The 21381-nt window shown below is 41.3% G+C and overlaps 1 pseudogene; it reads right to left on the bottom strand.

Moving 5' to 3' along the window:
• Positions 1 to 2108: 2108 nt before the first annotated feature.
• Positions 2109 to 2226, bottom strand: LOC126285493 (5S ribosomal RNA; annotated as a pseudogene).
• Between the last annotated feature and the right edge of the window lie 19155 nt (positions 2227 to 21381).

Below are 21381 nucleotides of genomic sequence, written 5' to 3'. Positions count from 1 at the left end.
GACAGACATGGAGGAGGAAATGGATAGAGACAAGTAGGAGAATACAGAGATGAGCGAGAGGAGGAAATTGAGAAAGGGAACAGGAGAAAAAGGACAGAAAGAGGGGGCGGAATTCATGGACAGAGAGAGGGGGAGGAGATTGTCTGTGTTCCTGTTTTTATGCGTTTGGGCGCTGATGACCACGCTATTTAGCGCCCGTAAACCTCAAACACGCACGCACGTAGGAGATTGCCTTGGACAGGATGAGGTGGAGATGGATCGAGAGCGGTGGGTGGAGGAGGTGACGAAGGAAAGGGTAGAGATGGAGATGGATGGAGAGAGGGGAGAAGTACATGGACGAAAAGGGGGGTGAGAAGGCGATGGTCTTAGATGGAATGAGACAGAGAGGGAAGAGATAGATGGACAGTTGAGATGGAGGCGAGCGACATAGAGGGGGAGGGAGGAGTTGAACAAATAAAAAACTGTAATAAATGCAAAGTTGGGCAACGCTGGATACTCAGATAATCCCTGTATAAACAACACACAGCAATTTGTTTGGATTAAGTCTGGCCGCGCGGGATTTGCCGAGCGGTCTTAGGCGCTGAAGTCATGGATTGTGCGGCTCGTCCCGGCGGAGGTTCGATTCCTCCCTCGGGCATGGGTGTGTGTGTTTGTCGTTAGGATAATTTAGGTTAAGTAGTGTGTAAGCTTAGGAACTGATGACCGTAGCAGTTAAGTTCCATAAGATTTTACACAGATTTGAACATTTTTTGATTATGTATGTTTTAATACGTGGTGATATTTGTATATTGTACATTGACATTTTATACGGCTTCATGATTTTCATGATAAATTAGCTCCCCGTCCACGTCGTGAAGACCCAAGGGAAATCGACCGGCTGGCTATTGGTGTGATGACAGATGGGGTTGGAGTGGCACGTAGGCAGCACACCACTCTCCCTGCTGTTCTGACGACTGTGCAGACAGTGGAGCCGTTGCTACCCAGTCAAGTATATCCTCAATGGCGTTACGAGGCTGAGTGCACCATGTGTCAGTACTCTCACGAAGGAAAAATCCTTGGGAATACCGGGAATCGAACCCGGGTCTTTCGCCCTGCAGCTATCCACGCTATCCTTGCTGAACAACCAGCTACGGAGACGAATTTTGATTTTCAGAACCTTCAACTGAAATTATTAAATACCTTGACAACCGCGAAAACGGTAATGCGAACACAATAGTTTTTAATCGATCTTGGTGCTTTGAATTAATAATGATGTTCTACACTACATCTACATACATATTAAACAAGCCATCATACAGTGCACTTTCTTTCCTGTCCCACTCTCAAATGAATGGAGTGAGAAACAAGTGCTTATAATAGCACAAGTCTTGATTTCTCTTATCATGTCTTCACGTCCTTTAAACGACGTGTCTGCTGGCGGCAGTGGGATCGTTCTGCAGACTGTCGCAAATGCTGGTTGTCCGAACTTTCTCAATAGCTTTTCGTGAAATTAACTTCTTCTTCCCTCCAGGGTTTCCCATTTGAGATCATCAAGTATTTCCGTAATTCTCCCGTGTTTATCAAAACTACCTGTAACAAATCTGGCAGCGCGCCTCTCAATTGCTTCGACGTTTCCTTTAACCCGACGTACTGCGGACACTCGAGTGTTAGTTACTAATAGGACGTAGAAGTGTTCTGTACCTGGTCTCATTTATTGATGAGCTACACTTTCCTAGAATACTTCCAATTAACAGACTACCACTCGTCTTCCCTACAACGGACCTTATGTGCCCGTTACACGTCTTGTGCGTTTGCAACGTTACATCTAGATACTCGATTGATGTGATTCTGTGAAGCAGCATACCACTGATACTGTATTCGAACATTACTAGATAATTTTTCCTACTCATCTTAAACTTTCTCCGCCCGAATAGGCCTTGGAAGGCCCAACGGTACCGACCGGTTCCGCGTCATCTTCTCAGCCCATGGGCGTTATTGGATGCAGATACGGAGGGTCACGTGGTCAGCACACCGCTCTCCCGGCCGTTGTCAGTTTTCGTGACCGGAGGCGCCACTTCTCAGTCAGGTAACTGCGAAGTTTGCCTCACAGGGGCTGAGTCCACCCCGCTTGCCAATAGCGCTCGGCAGACCGAATGGTCACCCATCCAAGTGCTAACCCAGCCTGACAGCGCTTAACTTCGGTGATCTGACGGGAACCGGTGTTGCCACTGCGGCAAGGCCGTTGGCTTTCCCACTCACCTGCGCTGACTTACGTATTCCCTCATTTACAGCAAGCTACTCCTTATCACATCAAATATAAATTTTGTCCAATTCATTGTGTGTGTGAAATCTTACGGGACTTAACTGCTAAGGTCATCAGTCCATAAGCTTACACACTGCGTAACCTAAATTATCCTAAGGAGACACACACACACACACACACACACACACACACACACACACACACCCATGCCCGAGGGAGGACTCGCCCATCCGCCGGGACACGCCGCACAGTCCATGACTGCAGCGCCCCTAGACCGCTCTGCTAATCCCGCGCAGCTCCAATTAATTCTGTACCCTCCTACGGTCACTAAACGACGAGACTTTTCCATACACTACAGCATCATCAGCAAACAGGAGCAGACTCCTACTCACCTTATCAGAAGATCGTCTATGTATATACAGAATAAGAGCGTTCCTATGACACTTCCCTGTGGCACTCGTGGCGGTAACTTTTTTTTAAATTTTTTATTTATTCTTATTTTACAAGTCAGGTTTTGCATAACCAAATCGAGGCGCAAATGTCCATAGTCATGGAACTGGTCACTGCATAAAATTTGCATACATAAAGTAAAGTTTAAATGAATGCTAGTATATACACTCCTGGAAATTGAAATAAGAACACCGTGAATTCATTGTCCCAGGAAGGGGAAACTTTATTGACACATTCCTGGGGTCAGATACATCACATGATCACACTGACAGAACCACAGGCACACAGACACAGGCAACACAGCATGCACAATGTCGGCACTAGTACAGTGTATATCCACCTTTCGCAGTAATGCAGGCTGCTATTCTCCAATGGAGACGATCGTAGAGATGCTGGATGTAGTCCTGTGGAACGGCTTGCCATGCCATTTCCACCTGGCGCCTCAGTTGGACCAGCGTTCGTGCTGGACATGCAGACCGCGTGAGACGACGCTTCATCCAGTCCCAAACATGCTCAATGGGGGACAGATCCGGAGATCTTGCTGGCCAGGGTAGTTGACTTACACCTTCTAGAGCACGTTGGGTGGCACGGGATACATGCGGACGTGCATTGTCCTGTTGGAACAGTAAGTTCCCTTGCCGGTCTAGGAATGGTAGAACGATGGGTTCGATGACGGTTTGGATGTACCGTGCACTATTCAGTGTCCCCTCGACGATCACCAGAGGTGTACGCCCAGTGTAGGAGATCGCTCCGCACACCATGATGCCGGGTGTTGTCCCTGTGTGCCTCGGTCGTATGCAGTCCTGATTGTGGCGCTTACCTGCACGGCGCCAAACACGCATACGACCATCATTGGCACCAAGGCAGAAGCGCCTCTCATCGCTGAAGACGACACGTCTCCATTCGTCCCTCCATTCACGCCTGTCGCGACACCACTGGAGGCGGGCTGCACGATGTTGGGGCGTGAGCGGAAGACGGCCTAACGGTGTGCGGGACCGTAGCCCAGCTTCATGGAGACGGTTGCGAATGGTCCTCGCCGTTACCCCAGGAGCAACAGTGTCCCTAATTTGCTCGGAAGTGGCGGTGCGGTCCCCTACGGCACTGAGTAGGATCCTACGGTCTTGGCGTGCATCCGTCCGTCGCTGCGGTCCGGTCCCAGGTCGACGGGCACGTGCACCTTCCGCTGACCACAGTCGACAACATCGATTTACTGTGGAGACCTCACGCCCCACGTGTTGAGCAATTCGGCGGTACGTCTACCCGGCCTCCCGCATGCCCACTATACGCCCTCGCTCAAAGTCCGTCAACTGCACATACGGTTCACGTCCACGCTGTCGCGGCATGCTACCAGTGTTAAAGACTGCGATGGAGCTCCGTATGCCACGGCAAACTGGCTGACACTGACGGCGATGGTGCACAAATGCTGCGCAGCTAGCGCCATTCGACGGCCAACACCGCGGTTCCTGGTGTGTCCGCTGTGCCGTGCGTGTGATCATTGCTTGTACAGCCCTCTCGCAGTGTCCGGAGCAAGTATGGTGGGTCTGACACACCGGTGTCAATGTGTTCTTTTTTCCATTTCCAGGAGTGTATTACTATAATCATCAATGCAACACAGGAATTCCCTTAATATTCCCAAAAATTCCCCAATAGAATAGGAGAGTGTCATGAGAATATTCCTCAGTTTGCACTTGAACGTGTGAGATGTTTTAATTCCAGTGGTAGTCTGTTGATAACAAATACAGCAAAATACTGTACGGTTTACTGCACAAGAGTCAAGGAGATTCGACCTAAATCCACATTGGTCTTTCTGCCTAGTATTAACTGAGAGAGAGCTGCTAATTCTTTGGGATAAGCTCATATTGGTAACAATAAACGACATTAAAGAAAACAGATCTTGAGAGCTCAACGTCAGAATGCCAGAACTCTTGAGCAGCGGTCATCGATAGGTTCGCAAACTTACACTATCTTATCCGTTTCTGAGCCCTAATTACCATTTGTGAACATCTGCATCTACATCTACATGGTTACTCTGCAAGACACACTTAAATGCCTGGCAGAGGGTTCATTGAACCATTTTCAGACCACTTCTCTACCATTGCACTCTCGAATGGCGCGTGGGAAAAAGTAACACACAAATCTTTCCGTTCGAGCTCGGATTTCCCTTATTTTATTATGGTGATCATTTCTCCCTACGTAGGTGGGTGTCAACAAACTATTTTCGCATTCGGAGGAGAAAGTTAGTGATTGAAATTTTGTAAATAGATCTCGCCGCAAAGAAAACCGCCTTTGTTTCATTGACTGCCACCCCAACTCTCGTATTCATATCAGTGACACTCTCACCCCTATTGCTCAATAATATGAAACGACCTGCCCTTTTCCGCACTTTTTTGATGTCCTCCGTCAATCATACCTGCTAAGGATCCCACATCGGCAACAATATTCCAGCAGAGGACGGACAAGTGTAATGTAGGCATTATCTTTAGTGGGTTTGTCTCATCTTCTAAATCTTCTGCCAACAAAGCGCAGTCTTTGTTTCGTCTTCCCCACACTATTATCTATGTGGTCTATCCATTTTAAGTGGCTCGTAATTGTAATTCCTAGGTATTTAGTCGAATTGACAGCCCTTAGATTTAAGCGATTTATCGTACACCAAAAATTTATCGGATTTCTTTTAGTACCCACGTGGATGACCTCGCAATTTTCTTTGTTTTGTGCCAACTGCCACTTTTCGCACCATACGGAAATTCTCTCTAGATCATTTTGTAATTAGAATTGATCGTTTGATGATTTTACTACACTGTTAGTTACAGCGTCACCTGTAAACAATCTAAGGGAGCTGCTCAGATTATTACCTAGATGATTTATGTAAATCAGGAACAGCAGAGGGCCTATGACACTACTTTGCGGAACGCCAGATATCACTTCTGTTCTGTTCGATGATTTACAGTCTATCACTACGAACTGTGACCTCTCTGAGAGAAAATCACGAATCCAGCCACACAACTGAGACGATACTCCATATACACTCAATTTGATTAATAGTCGTTTGTGAGGAACGGTATCAAAAGCCTTCTGGAAATCTAGGAATATCGAATCGATCTGAGATCCCTTGTCGACAGCAGTCATTACTGTATGGGAATAAAGAGATAGCTGTGTTGCACAAGAACGATATTTTCTAAATCCGTCTTGGTTAAATATCAGTAAGTCATTTTCTTAAAGATGATTCATAATGTTCGAATACAGTATCTCCAAAATCCTAGTGGAAATTGAGGTCAATGATATGGGTCTGTAATTCAGTAGGTTACTCCTATTTCCTTTCTTCAATACTGGTGTGACCTGTGCTACTTTCCAGTCTTTAGGAACAGACCTTTCGTCAAGTGAGCAGTTGTATATGATTGCTATGAAAGGCGCTATTGTGTCTGCATAGTCTGAAAGGTATCTGATAGGTATACCATCTGGACCGGAAGACTTGCCTTTCTTAAGTGATTTGAGCTGTTTCGCAACACCTAAGATACCTACTTTTATGTCACTCATGCTTACAGCTGTTCTGGTTTCGAATTCTGGAATATTTACTCCATCTTCTTTGATGAAGGAATTAAGGAAAACTGTAATTAGAAACTCCGCTTTAGTGGCACCATCATCGGTAACATTTCCATCGCTATCGCACAGTGACCGTATTGACTGTTTTTTGCCACTGGTGTGCTTTACATACCACCAGAATCTCTTTGGGGTTTTTACCATATTTTGAGACAATGTTTCATTGTGGAAACTATTAAAAGCATCTCACATTGACGTCCGCACTAAATTTCGAGCTTCCGTGAAAATTAGCCAGTCCTGGGTATTTTGCGTTCTTCTCAATTTAGTATGCTTTTTTCATTGATTCTGCAACAGTGTTCTGACGTGTTTTGTGTACCACTATGGATCATTCCCGTCTCTTATTAACTTGTGCGGTACGATTCTATCTACTGCTGTCGATATTGTATCTTTGAAATTGAGCCACATCTAGTCTACACTTACATAATTAGCTTGGAAGGAACGGAGACTCTCTCTTAGGAAGGTATCAACTGAATTTTTATCTTTTGTTTTAAATAGATATATTTTGGGTTTATTTTTAGTGGTTTTGGTTGATGTGATTTTGAATATCGCTGCAATGATCTTGTGTTCACTAATCTCTGTATCCGTCATGACGCTCTCTATTAGATAAGGTTTATTTGTGGCTAAGAGGTCTAGTGTGTTTTCGCAACCATTTACAATTAATGTGGGTTCATGAACTAATTGTTCAAGGTAATACTCAGAGAATGCATTTAGTACAATTTCGGAAAATGTTCCGGTCTACCACAGGCTTTGAACAAGTATTGTCGCCAACAAATCGAGGGTAGATTCAAGTCCCCACCAATTATAACTGTATTAGTGGAGTACTTATTTGTAATGAGACCCAAGTTTTCTTTGAACCGTTTAGCTGTTATATCATCTGAGTCGGGGTGTCCGTAGAAAGAGACAATTATTAGTTTGGTAAGGCTGTAGAGTAAAGCCTCTACCCATAGTAATTCGCAGGGACTATCTATTTCAACTTCACTAGAAGATAAATTACTACCAAAAGACACAGACACACCACAACCTACTTTATTTAATGTATCCTTTCTGAAGACTATTTGCGCCTGTGTAAAAATTTCGGCAGAATTTGTCCACGGCTATAGCCAGCTTTCTGTTCCTATAACGATTTCATTGCTAATGGGAATAATTATCCCTGAATATAATGCTGTATGTGAGAAGCGAATAAAAATAAGCAAAGTACACTAACTTTCGTGCTGCAGTACTCACTTATTGTAGGTACTGTCCCAATGGTAAGTAAAACGGCATTCAGTTTCTGAATAAGATCTTGAATATCAGCTTTGCACGACAGTTCAGTTTACAGTCTATCAGAATACCTACAAATGTGAACTGTTCAAACTCACTGATCATATGCTCATTCTGCATAACCAGAATGTCAGTTTTAGGTGAGTTGTTTTCTAGAAACTGTACAAAATTAGTCTTACTGTGATTCAGTATCAATTTATTTTCTACAGGCCATGAACTTGCCTCTTGAAGTGCAGTATGTGATACATTGTCATTCTTGCATTCAACAGCCTTCACTATTATCAGAAAACAGACAGTTTAAAATTAATTTGTCATATTAGAAGGCACCGCCTCATAGCCGTTCTCATTACCTTGGAGAATCACCCTTCTGTCTGTCGTGACTCCTACAGGCACGAATACACTCGTGTATTCATTGTGGCTTGAAAGAAAACTACCACTGGATTTCAGCAGGTCTCCTACGCACGAGTTGCTGTTGCTCCGACAGCCACTAACGGTGATGATACTCTGGACGTTACACCATTGAATGCATTACATGTATTAGTAGATTCTAATAGTTTAGTCCATTTATATGTAATGTTCGATTGTCTGCTCTACGATGCATTTTCTTTCACAGCTAGAGTGCTGTTTATGTACCAACGTTCGTTCTTTTGTTCAGAGATGAGAAATTCTGATGTCTACCGCATTCGGGCAATAAAATTATTCACTGGCAACAAATGAAAATTGTTGCCAGAGTAGAAGGCGTAGATGGTTAACGCAACTGCTTACCAACCAGGAGGTCTGAATCCAACTCCCGGTTTGGTACAAATTTTCATTTGTCGTCGGTAAATTCTTTCATTACACGAAAGCGGCACAGATCGGAATTTCTCCTCTCTGAACATATTCTGTCTCCAGCCGCAGGATAAAACGTAGAAATGTTGTTTATTCTTTCGGACATGTCCGAAACGGCAGACCCCATTCATAGAGATATATATGTTCGTCCTTTTCTGACCGATACTGTGTTGTTTCGATTAGAATATTGAATAAAATGTAATCTGTACTCTGCATTTAACGCAGCTCTCCACTCCTTTCTTACGTACCAAAACTATTTCCTTGCATACAGAGAAACCAGTTCGAGTAACGTAAAACCTTCGATATATCTTTAGAGGAGAGACTATTGCGAGTAATAATACGTAAGTATTTCGTCCAGTAACTAAGTGTGTAAATAGAAATTTATTTCAATTTCATATTATTTTATGGGATATAAGTATATGTCAGTTGAACTGTAACATGATAATACCAAACTTCAGAGTAATACAATAAATGCCATGACACGACAGAAAATAACAACTCATATCCGAGATATATTTCATTCACTTTTCCAGAATTCCTTGCCTCCTTGACCATTGGGAATGTTGTGTCTTCGGAGACCAGAGACAGTTGATATTTTCCACAAAGACTTTTACATCTACATCTACCTACATCATACTCCAGAATACACCTAATGGCGTATAGCGGAGGGTTGCCGGTACCACTAACTGATCCCCCTTACCCTCTTCCACACGTGAATGGTGTTTGGGAAGAATGAGTGTCGGTAAACCACTGTATTGTCTCTAATTTCTCGAATTTTCTCACTGTGGTCATTTCACGAGCAATATATGGAAGAAAGTAGTAAGTCATCCGACTCTGCCGCTCTTCGTTGGATTTGTCTATGCATTCCATCAATCCTGCTTGTCGCGCTACTTCGCACCTGACCATTTCTTTGATACCCACCTAAACTTTTCCGTAGCGGAGGGACTTCCGTCCAGCTTTCCTATCTCACTTAACCCTAAATTCCTTAAGTATGAACCTGTTTCATGTATTAAAAATTAATACATAAATAAAATAAAGTGACATACATCCTAAAATATTTCTGTTTACATCAAATTACAAAACAGAAACATGTTAACATAGATATAAAGTCAAAGGAATTGCAGAATACATATATTACCTTGACGATAATCGCCATAGGGGTTACACTGCCTCAAAGCGCAAAGAGGTACGAAACACCGTTGAAAATTTGATGCATGAAGTGAATCATAACCAAGTAAAGAGCAAGTACTGCTCCAACTGAAATTAATTGAATAAGAGCAAAATTACAAATCGTAAGAGCCGCGTAGTACTTGTAACAATTGACGTTGAGATTAAAGAAAGTTCCTAACTCGAGAAACCTGAGCAAAATTCTATAAAAAATCGCAATCTAACAGCGCACAGAAGCGGCAGCTCATACTCACCACAAACTAGCCCAGCTACTGTTCTACAGTTTACTAACACTGCACAAAATCCAACTTGCCTCACCTCCGTGAACACAGACTAAAACGACTTGGAGAGGCAAACAGACCAGCCAACAAAACGAGTTTTTCAGAGGTGCAAGTCGCCTCACCCAACCGAGTGGCAAGGGAGACGACGTCATTTTAGTAGTCCTCAAAATTTTCTATCCCTTCAGCGTCTAAAATTTGAACTTCCATGTTTCTCGTGCGCACATCCGGAAGATCCATCCGAAGCCACTGTTTATGAAAATCCGGGCAGACAACGCTCTGATGTTCCAATTAGAACGATCTGAAACTGCGTATCGCCTGATTTGAATGCTAGCCACATAACGTAGCTGTCTCGCAGGTCCTCTAAACGCTTCGCAGTACAGCCATTTCACTATACAAAATGGATGGAAGAGATCACTAGAGAACATTGTTCTTGAAGATAATCAGTCCACATGTAAATCAACGCCACATAAACCATTCCATTATTCTTTAGGCAAAATTAAATATATTTAAGACCAGAGAGTTTGAGACAGTATCAGTAATCTTAAAGTTCTTTGATAATTCGAAGTAGTTTTTCTCTTTAAAAGGTTTTCCTAGGCCTGTGAAACGTCGTTCCTGACACGAGTGGTTTCTCATAAACTGGATGCTGAATTAACCAGTTAAAATTAACGCGACTAACAACTGCAAGTGCTCCATGGAAACCTCAAAACTAATATCATACCATCTGTGACGGCCGCTGTGACCAAGCGGTTCTAGGCGCTTCAGTCCGGAACCGCGCTGTTCCTACGGTCGCAGGTTCGAATCCTGTCTCTGGCATGGATGTGTGTTATGTCCTTAGGTTAGTTAGGTTTAAGTAGTTCTAAGTCTAGGGGACTGATGACCGCAGATGTTAAGTCCCATAGTGCTTAGAGCCATTTTAACCATTTGTACTGTTGATGATTAATTTACCTCTGACATTTACTGTTGTGTTAAATTAAATAATGTATTAAAATATGCTCTGCACCGATTCAAATCAAATTCAGATTGCCACGATATCCTTACGATGAAAGTCTATTTTAATAAAGAGAAAGTACCTGTACCAGGAGCGTGCTTATGTCAGCACTATTTAGTAAGATATTACTCATTCTGGACTTTGAAACGGTCTTTGTTTACCTGCTGTCCTGTGTCACAATGAAATAGTGTGGAAATGAGACATTTCATAAATAAAATTTCCTTATTGATTTTCGATCGTTCTGCTTATAGCTCTGTCACGAAACAGCTAAAAACGTATCCTTCAGCGAGACTGGGAATGGGAAGTCCACCCTTTACAGGTGACCACATTAGCTCGCACGTAGCGGTATACTGTAGGGTTGTGTTCGTTATTGCTCCAGCGCTGGCAAGGACAGTTCAGCTCACAACGCAAAATATGAGATTAATTGCAACTTCCATGTTGAATGACTTTGGTGGACTCACAATCATAAACTAATAACTTTATTTCGTACCCTGTGTGCGAAAATCGCACAGATCATTTAATAAGAGCGATGTGATTATGTTGTTGTGTGTTGTTGTCTTCAGTCCTGAGACTGGTTTGATGCAGCTCTCCATGCTACTCTATCCTGTGCAAGCTGCTTCATCTCCCAGTACCTACTGCAACCTACATCCTTCTGAATCTGCTTAGTGTACTGATCTCTCGGTCTCCCTCTACGATTTTTACCCTCCACGCTGCCCTCCAATGCTAAATTTGTGATCCCTTGATGCCTCAAAACATGTCCTACCAACCGATCCCTTCTTCTAGTCAAGTTGTGCCACAAACTTCTCTTCTCCCCAATCCTATTCAATACCTCCTCATTAGTTACGTGATCTATCCACCTTATCTTCAGTATTCTTCTGTAGCACCACATTTCGAAAGCTTCTATTCTCTTCTTGTCCAAACTAGTTATCGTCCATGTTTCACTTCCATACATGGCTACACTCCAAACAAATACTTTCAGAAACGACTTCCTGATACATAAATCTATATTTGATGTTATCAAATTTCTCTTCTTCAGAAACGCTTTCCTTGCCATTGCCAGTCTATATTTTATATCCTCTCTACTTCGACCATCATCAGTTATTTTACTTCCTAAATAGCCAAACTCCTTTACTACTTTAAGTGTCTCATTTCCTAATCTAATTCCCTCAGCATCACCCGATTTAATTTGACTACATTCCATTATCCTCGTTTTGCTTTTGTTAATGTTCATCTTATATCCTCCTTTCAAGACACTGTCCATTCCGTTCAACTGCTCTTCCAAGTCCTTTGCCGTCTCTGACAGAGTTACAATGTCATCGGCGAACCTCAAAGTTTTTACTTCGTCTCCATGAATTTTAATACCTACTCCAAATTTTTCTTTTGTTTCCTTTACTGCTTGCTCAGTATGTGATTATATGAAGTGAATTTTGTAGGCTAATTCTGTGTCGCCCAGCAAATAACTTGTCGTTCATATGATTGCAAAGCATTTCCTGCTTTCTTGCCAAGATCCATCTATACTTCAATAAGAAAAATACCGATCTTCAGTGTTATAGGAAGTACTACAGTTCGTATCTCAAAGAAGTGGCGGTCAAGCACCTAAATATCACAAGTATAAGTCAATGAATCTTACTTGAGTTTCTGTAACTGGATTTAGGATCACCGTCGTGACTACCAATACTCAGATGTGCCAACGAGAATGTAAACAACACAAATCATTAACTGCCACAATTGTTTTTGTTTTTTTTCTGTCCTAAGTTTACGGAAATTAAAATTCTCATTGCCAGACATGTTTCACATTTTTTGAATAGGCCCAGTAGTGATACAGTAAACGCTATGAGTAGGTAGCACATCTTTTCTGTATTAACAGACTTGGATAATACTGTTCCTGAGATCGATGTCAGTTGCATTATCCATGAAAGTCAGGCACCCAAATGAAGACACGAAAACACAGCATCGACTGCAAAATGTAACATGCACAGGGAGACATCGCAAGCTAGGAACAGCATGAGGTTCCAAAGCAATAAAGGCTACTATGAAGGAACCATACAAAGTGACAGAATATGCAGGCTCAAAATTCCGTTGAAAATTGAACTACTGAATATATGCTGCGCAACTTTGATTCCAGCTTCTGCTAACGCGAAAGGAGAAGCAAGTGTTTTAAGAAACTGAACAGAAATCGATGATGGTAATATCTACAAATAGTCACCTTGAGTACACCTCTCATTCAGTCCATAAATACTAAGAAAGATATGCGTATCGTCTATTCCTTTATTATTAAAGTGTATCAGCTTCTGATGCTTTGTCAATAAAACCGAAAAACACCTATGTTGAAGAGTTTTTCAACGTGAAGTATGCTTAGGCCATTGTTGTTGTTGTGGTCTTCAGTCCTGACACTGGTTTGATGCAGCTCTCCACGCTACTCGATCCTGTGCAAGCTTCTTCATCTCCCAGTACCTACTGCAACCTACATCCTTCTGAATCTGCTTAGTGTATTCATCTCTTGGCCTCCCTCTACGATTTTTACCCTCCACGCTGCCCTCCAATACTAAATTGGTAATCCCTTGATGCCTCAGAACATGTCCTGCTAACCGATCCCTTCTAGTCAAGTTGTGCCGCAAACTTCTCTTCTCCCCAATCCTATTCAACACCTCCTCATTAGTTACGTGATCTACCCATCTAATCTTCAGCATTCTTCTGTAGCACCACATTTCGAAAGCTTCTATTCTCTTCATGTCGAAACTATTTATCGTCCATGTTTCACTTCCATACATGCCTACACTCCATACAAATACTTTCAGAAACGACTTCCTGACACTTAAATCTGTACTTGATGTTAACAAATTTCTCTTCTTCAGAAACGCTTTCCTTGCCATTGCCAGTCTACATTTTATATCCTCTCTACTTCGACCACCATTAGTTATTTTGCTCCCCAATAGCAAAACTCCTTTACTACTTTAAGTGTCTCATTTCCTAAACTAATACCCTCAACATCACCCAAATTAATTCGACTACATTCCATTATCCTCTTTTTGCTTTTGTTGATGTTTATCTTATATCCTCCCTTCAAGACACTATCCATTCCGTTCAACTGCTCTTCCAAGTCCTTTGCTGTCTCTGACAGAATTACAATGTCATCGGTGAACCTCAAAGTTTTTATTTCTTCTCCATGGATTTTAATACCTACTCCGCATTTTTTTTGTTTCCTTCACTGCTTGCTCAATATACAGATTGAATAACATTGGGGAGAGGCTTAGGCCATAAAGAACCCGAAATAACAACAGGTTCACCAATCTGAGCTTAATGCTGAGATTCTATGCATCATTTGCACAGACTGTTATTACTGTAGCCCTCACGTTTTAATATTAACGACGCCATTGCGCTAATATGAGAATTATCAAGTTCTGTTGCTGTGGCACAGGGGGGGGGGGGAGGGGGGGGGAGGTGGTTCTAAATAATTGCTCAACAGTGGGTGAATAGCATCAACACCAATAGCCCTTCTCTCTACACACAACACAGTTACAGAATATGCCAGTTAATAGCTTCAAAATGCTCTATGCTTGCATATTTCTACCAACGATTTAATTTCTATTGCAGGACTGTGATCTTGTTACCGAGATGATAAAACAAGTGATATAGTCTGCTGCACCACCGTTCACCCCCACTCACTCCTTCCACTCGGCAGAACGACTCTGGATATCTCATAAATTATGACACCGGACGCAAATTCGTACCTAAACGAACTAGCTTCTTATCAGCGTTCCTAACTAGGTATTCAGCTATTGCTCTGAACAGGAACATTGAAGCTAAATACGTACATTCCGTATGGCGATCAGCCAATGTTCCCATTTTTCCATGCCCATTATTCGAAAAACTGTGAAAATAAGCGACAGAGAATCACCTAGGAATTAATGAACAACAGTCAGTAAAATTAGACGTACACCATCAATCACCTGGCGATTTTGAAAAACTACTTTGTGATCTCCAATACATTGCAGCATAAAATTAAGAAGTTTCATAGGAATCTGTTACTTAAATTCATTGGGAACATTTATCAGGTAAGGTAGAGGAGGAGCAATAAGTCTGACTTTAAATAAACTATTTTTTTACAGAATTACGTGCACAGAATGTCCGACTGAATACATCGGACAGACGGGGAGGTTATTTATTGTTAGACTCAGCAAACTCTTGCTAATGAGAAAAGGGCAAATTAAAAATAAATATTCCCTCTTCCCTGAATATCTTGAAGTCACCGGCCAGCAGTCCTCTGGTCTGGAAAATCTCCAAATGCTACACGTAGAAAATAAAGGGCGAAAATTAAATTTGCTTTAAGCATTCGAAATTTCGAAACATATTCGCTTCAAATCTCCGAAGCATTCAAACGAACATTTAGCGTCAAAAAATCAGGCTTTATTCGATACTATGATGCGCATCTACGAATGAGCTTATATGTATTTATATTAGCTAAGACTCTGAGCGTTGTTCCCGAGTGTTTACACACAGCCTTCCATAGGTAGAAGTTGTAGTGTCGCCACCTGGCGAGCTTCCCGGTACTATGACACTGTGGGTCTTAGTTTTCGTCTAGTCAGAGCAGTGCTCGAATGTAATGGAAAGCTGTGCGTATGTGACAAATGTGAACAGGTTCTTTTTTGTGTTTGAAGGACGTCAATCCATATGGTAAGTCAAATAATGTCTCTGTTTTAGCTGTTTCGACATGCCGACAGTTTCCTTTCTCTTGTTGCATAAAGTCATAGTTTATACATTTTAACAGTGCTGTTTTCGTTCTCCAGGTGATTTCTTATGCCGTTGGCAGAACGTGTATTTTTAAAAAGTTACTTTTGATCTTACAATATGAAAGTTTTCCCTTATTACCATTATTTGCTTCTGGTGTGTCCCCACATTATTGTAAACCTTCACAAGGAAGGCTTTTGCCTGCTTCTGTTTTATGGCTATTGCTAATAATGTTGTATTCGACCTAACGTCGTCCTTGTTTTAGGTACAAATTACGACCCATCGGCATTGTTCTGTATTTTATCGTTATACATGCGCTTAGTCCATTCTTTCATGGTGTAATTTTATGCGTTTGATTACTCGTTAAATTTTTATATTTCGTGCTATGGGAGCTAGTACACTCTTCAGCTACCACCCCTCCCCAACGCAATTTAGGACCTATAATTTTTATGTTGTAGAGTTAAAGAATTTTTACGTGGCTTGGTGTTTCAGAAATTTTGTATGTGGCCATAACATATGTACCGTGTTTTATAATTTTCCTAGACTGTCTGAAGATGCCTTTCAATACAGAAGAAACGCATCACAAATCCGTAGCCTATGGTTACAGTTCCAGCAGTACTAATCTACTGAGGAATCAAGAATGTGAACATTCTCTCACTGGTCTACTACAAACTAAGGCAGAGAGAAGCAGTCTCATTACTTACATTTTATTTAACGTATTACAACGTATTTCAACTATGTTTTGCTCAACATCATGTATTTATGCACACAGAAAACTGTTACATGAAGATAAATTACATTCATCTAAATTAACATAGAAACGTTTCATTCACTGTGCACTGCTGGAAAGGCTACTGGAATATTTGATGGGAGGGGGGGGGTAATTGGATGGGTAGAAATCAACGCCCAATGGTGCCTTTCTGGTGTGGAGCTGTGTCTCGTTTGGACTGACACCACAACCTGTGTGGGGAAACAGATAATTTTGTAACAGTTAACGTACTGAGCAATTGTGTAATTCACTATTTGTGTCAGTTGTTCATTTACGATTCAGGCTTCCCAAACTTCATATGCGTTTTTGGTGCTCTGGAGGAGCTGTGTTGTGACATTACTCTTTTGAACTGCTTAATCTGACACTGATTTGGACGTAGTTATTCCACAGAAATCTGGTTCCTAAACTTAGAAAGCATGGCAACAATTAATAAAGAAAGTAGCATGTTTCCCTCGAAGCAACTGCCGAGACATTGTAATTTTCTCTTTAAATAACCTTCTTGTTGCCCAAAACTTAGTTTCCAATCTGTTACCTATTACACACCAATTTTTTCAGAAAATTTCATGAAAACTGCAACTGAATATCTAGATTACTGAGTAGGATAATCCAATTCCCGTCCTGGAAGTCTGTCTATTACCACAGAGTGGTCTCATTTTTAGGATGGTGTTATATGCATAATTGTTTTCTGAAAAAATACGAGTGAGTTTCAACCATTTGTTTTGCTACCTGTGTAATTTACTGATCAATTCCTGTGTAATACGAAACTTGTGTTGGAAATGTTCAGTTTTGGACTGCAAGAAAGTTATTTAACGAGAAAATTACAATGTGTCTCATCAGTTAGTCTGTGGGAAACATGCTTCTTTCTCCATTACTTGTTGCCCCGCTTCCTAAGTTTAGGAACCAGGATTTTGTGGAATAATTACATCCAAATCAGTGTCAGATTCAGCAGTGCAACAGGGTAACAACAAAGCTCGTCTTCAGAGCCAAAAAAGCAAAGAAGTTCGGGAGGCCTCAATCACAAATGAACAACTCACATACAAAAGTGGACCACCCGGTAATGCAGCATATTAAATGCTGCGCAACTGTTTTCCACACAGGCTATGATGTCAGTCACAATGATTCACAGCTCCACGCCATCAAAGGCACCACTAGACGCTGACGAGGTGGCGCTGTGGTTAGCACACTGGACTCGTATTCGGGAGGACGACGGTTCGATTCCGTCTCCAGCCATCCTGATTTAGGTTTTCCGTGATTTCCCTAAATCGTTTCAGGCAAATGCCGGGATAGTTCCTTCGAAAGGGCACGGCCGATTTCTTTCCCAATCCTTCCCTAACCCGAGCTTGCGCTCCGTCTCTAATGACCTCGTTGTCGACGCGACGTTAAACACTAACCACCACCACCACCACCACCACCACCACCACCACCACCACCACTGGACGCTGATTCCTAGCCGCCCACTGACCCCTGCTCCCACCAAATACTCCAGTAGCCACTCCAGCAGCAAAGGGTCAATGAAACGGTGCAGTGTTAAGTTAGATTAAGGTAATTTATCTAATAGTTTTTTATATGAATAAGCACCTCATCAACAAAACATGCCTCAAATGCGTTGCTATATGTTAAATGAGACATGAGATAAACTGCTTCTCTGCCTTAGTTTGCATTACACCAATGAGAGCATGTTAAACCTTGATTCCTCAGTAGCTTAGTGCTGATAAAACTTTAGTCCTAGGCTCAGATCCCGCAGCAGTGGCATAGTTCGGCGTTATGATTCAGAAGCATACAGATAGTTTCTGCAAATTCTAGACCCGTCTGCCCATCTGTGCCGCGGCAATAAAACTTGATAATTCTCATCTTACTGTTATGGTATCCTAAAAGTGTCTTTAATATTATAATGTTATATCCTTTCTATTGGAATTATAACTGAATCTTTGCAACACTATGATCGACGAATTAGTTCCTGGATGACAGAGAAATATCTCATGAAATTCGCTTATATTCTTATCATTTCTGTTAAATAATCTGTAATTTTCACACTATCTGTGAAATAGTTATGTTTGTAATTTTGAGTCCACGATAGTCATTCGACGTGGAAATTTCCATTAATCTGGTCTTTCTTGTTGCGATCTTGTCTGTCATAGCCGGCACTGGAACAATAAGGGAGAGCACAATCCTACAGCAATCAGACAGCTATGAGGTAACCTTGTAACGCCGCTTCCCTTGGACGCAATATTGAAAATGTAAAATAGTACCCAAAACCCAATAAAAGTCCCAAAGTCCAAGATCCGAATTTCAAGCCCCGCTGGAATAGCATCACATGAATAGTAGCAAGTATATAGAAAGGAAATACAGTATCAGGTGACTTAATGTTTTGAAAACGGAAAGAAAAGAAATAGATCCCATCTGTTGCAAATAAAAAATAATAGTAGATCGCGAAGTAGTGTACTTACAGATCACGGAATAAAATGAGTGAACTCGAAGAATACTCTTTGTGAGTACTCTTTGAGGACACTGCGTAATACAGAAGAAAAATGTCATATATTGTTAATGTGCTGGTAGCGCTTGTTAGATAGGTAGATCAGCAACTATGGTATATGACTATGTAAAGTCAAGAGAGGAAAAGATCCGGACTTGGCTCAAATTATCATACATAGAAGACTGAACTTTACCCCAAAGTAGTAGACAGTTAGCAATTTACCGACATAGGAAGTGAGCATTGGTATTGAATTGTGAAAAAGTACTGAAGTTTCGTTAAAGTAGCAAACGAAATCTGGATCTTGTTACAAACTCTTTGACTGAAATTTACGTAATTAATTCCCCGTAGCTTAGGGAAAAGCTACCTCCTTAATGACTAAACCAGCAAAAAGTGGATTTACGTTGTGACATTACTTTCAACTCATTTAATACTGTGTGTTTATGAAATATTTATTTGTGCGAAGACATAGATTAATAACAGAGCGCAGCACGCATAAATATTCTTTGCCGCGTTAGACAGTTATTTTACCGATTCGAACTATTAAGTTTACGTAAACTGAAAACTTTAGGGGAGAAACTATTGCCATACATGGACTGTAACCATAATTAGTACAAGGATAGGCACTGGTGTGCAACTACAGGTAGCTGCGCTCGTACACGTTGGGGAGCATATAACTATATGAACTGGTCGGTATCACTGATACGCAGTCGGCTTGAGTACAGTGCAGCAGGACAGATTTTGTTATGTAATGTTCCTCATAAGACAATATTACCTCTAGTTGGTCGGAGCACGAATGTCATCAACGAATTTTTCCAATGTATCTTAAGAGGAGCAGTTACAACCTGTAAACTGGGGACTGATTTGTTTTTCAGTTCCAATCTTGCTAAACGATACGTTTTTAGCTGTTTCATGGTAGACATACAAGCAATCAGATCGATAACCAATAAGGAAATTTTAGTTTATTTACGAAATATCGCTTTCCATAATACCTGATTGTGACATAGGAAGACAGTATCAAAGCAAAGTCCAAAATGAGTAATTTCCCACTAATTCACGCTGACACACACACACACACACACACACACACTCACACACACACACACACACACACACACACACACACACACACATTCCGGTTACAGGTACTTTTTTTATTAAGTTAGATAAGGATATCTGAATTTTATTTCAATTGCTATAGTGCATATTTTAATAGTGTTGATCATTATTTTATTTAACATAATAGTAAACATCAGAGAGACATTAATCAACTACAGTACATTCTCTCGCATTACCCAAAACTGTCTGACAATGCTCAGGTGGTTTATCAATTCCACGGCTGTAGAAATTTTCTGGATCTGAGTTAGACATTGTCAAACTAGGTCTGAAGTGCATTTTCGTCCAGAGAGGAATTTACTTTACTGATTTTTGGTAATGAGAAAAGGTAAACATTTGAAAGCATAGGATCAGGATAGTATGTGGCGGACGACTTTTTTAAATTTTGTTTGTGAAATCGGTAGAGTGCATTACCATGTAATATCAATACCTCGTGGAGTTTTGTAAGTAATTTTTCTTACTCAGCGACCGACACGTGTTCTAGTTGTTGGCAAAAAACAGAAACTGTGGTATACACTCTGCTGGGAAGGTTTTCGTATGCACATTATCATTTTTAAGCCACCAGAGGCAGAACGTTATCTTGAGTCTGCCCTTAGCTTGAGACCATGTCTTTTTGTTACGGCTCAGCCATTAATTCTTCTTAAGAAGTTAATATAATGACATCATAACCAGTCACCAGCAGGAATACTGCATTGGATTTCTCAATGGGCCAACTGATGACGATCCAGCAAAAAATAAGTCAGCCCTTTAATTTTTGTTGCTTTACCTCAGAGCATTCAGTACTACTCCAGATTTCTGAGCATTGCCTATTGAATGCAAATTTCGCTTAAAATGTCGCACTTCATCACACATGCCTGTTATCGGGGCATGCGGAATGTAGAAAATCATTCTTGCTAGAACGATCTTCATCGAAGCAAAAATCTTTTTCTGGCGTGTACTGCCGAAAAGCACTCACACGAACCACAATACAAACGTTCAAAGCTGCCCCCGCTGCCTTCAGCCTTCTACTGAACTCACAGCGAGCAATAACTCGCAAAAGTTGCACATTTTTCCACTTGAGACCATATTTAATCACACCGTTACTAAGGTTGACATGCAAAATCCAAATCTTAACTGCAAGATAAATACTCGTATAACGACTTCAAACAGTAAAATGACAATTTATAAATACACTCATAGCTCAACGCAACGTTTACCTGGTCGGAGATGTCTAATGTTGGTTGCTGACGAGAGAGGATATTTTCGAATGTAAATTGTTCTGATTTTGACGTAACCAAGAGCTGTTACAGGGATATGTTCCTAGAACTTTTGGCTGTGACACTTGAATTATGAAATAAAATGAATTATTTCTGAGTTTGTCAGGATGAACCTTTAGCAGATATGCGAATTAAATAAGCTACGGAATGGAATGCAGTCGAACACGTGACTTTGTTTCCAGAGCACGAAGCTTACTACTAGACCACGAATAGATACTTCTCTATAACA

The sequence above is a fragment of the Schistocerca gregaria genome, chromosome 8, assembly GCF_023897955.1.
Source record: "Schistocerca gregaria isolate iqSchGreg1 chromosome 8, iqSchGreg1.2, whole genome shotgun sequence".
Classification (NCBI taxonomy): Eukaryota; Metazoa; Arthropoda; class Insecta; order Orthoptera; family Acrididae; genus Schistocerca; species Schistocerca gregaria.
The sequence above is the reverse complement of the archived record's forward strand: the minus strand, read 5'-3'. Positions and strand labels throughout refer to the sequence as shown.